Genomic DNA, 1,274 nt, shown 5'->3' on the forward strand with positions numbered 1-1,274 from the left:
CCTGTCAGCAGAGGACAGGGTAGCACTGACCCAGAACAGAGCACACGCACTGTAGTTTGTCCCTGGTTTTATATACGTGCAAGCTGTACTTTGACTCTGTGTGCTCAAGGGAAATATTTACCTTAAGAGCGACAATGTAAAGGTTGTCTGCAAATCTACCTCTGCTCCTTATTGTAGACTAACTCATCAACCTTTGAAATGCAAATCACAAGTTAAAAATAAATGAATGAAGCTCAAATTAGACTCCAAGCCCAGCAAAAATGGTAGTCCAGGGCCAGACAGTCAGGCGTTCAAGCCTTCTCCAAGAAATAGATGTCATACACGCAAGAGCTGTCACTGCCTAGGAGTCCAGGTCTACCCAGAGGGCTCATAGATGCTTATGTCTCATGAGCATGGGGTGGGAGGGCTGGTTTAAAAGCAGCTCTTTTTTTTTTTCTTCCAGTTTCCAAAATGGAAGGACTATCTTGACCCATGGATGAAAAACAAACATATTTTCCTGAAAGAGTCAGATTTTCATCAGCACCTAAAAAATGGATAATAAACATCTGTGGACCTGCCCTAATCCAAGTGGGAAAACAAGTTACATACTGTCTGTGAGCCCATAGCTGTTACTGAGGGCGCTTTGTTCCAAAGAACAGACCAAAGGTTTTGGGACACTGCCTGGATTAAATGTGTGTTGGTAGTGATTCAGGTATGGTTCTCAAAGCTCTGCTCAACCATCAGCATCTCCCAGCTGAGAGGTTCAGTCACAGCCTCTGCTCCCCAACCCCGTGGCTCCTTGTTTGTCTTTGTACAGTCCTACACAAGCTCAAAGAGGGCCTGTAAGGAACCTGTCTCCAGCAGGGCCCATAAGAGGGTGCAGGCTCACATGGGCACAGCAGGCAGGCAATGGTATGACGAAGGTTGGATGGATGAATGATGGCACAGGGAATGAGCTCAGAACAAGCACAGCCTCATCATGGGGAAAGAAGTTGAAAAGAAAAACAACAATAATTATTTCTAATACTCTTGAGTTCTGTTTAGCTACTCCAAATGCTTCGGACCCCTGCAAGTGGCACACTCATCACAGGTGTGACTCTGTAAGAGGTGCACAAAGCCAGACAGGGAAGAGGGCACCCACAGCCTATTGCATAACAGCAGCACAGCCCCCACAACTGGTCACTGCTGAGAACTTTTTGCAATCCGACATCAGGAGTGAAAGAAAAAAGGAGTCTGGCAGTAAATACACTTAGCAAATTCAAACAGTGAATGGGTTCCAGGAAACAGAGATAACC

Source organism: Centrocercus urophasianus, unplaced genomic scaffold (genome assembly GCF_019232065.1).
Source record: "Centrocercus urophasianus isolate 14NV4802_14NV808 unplaced genomic scaffold, USGS_Curo_1.0 seq_10, whole genome shotgun sequence".
NCBI lineage: Eukaryota > Metazoa > Chordata > Aves > Galliformes > Phasianidae > Centrocercus > Centrocercus urophasianus.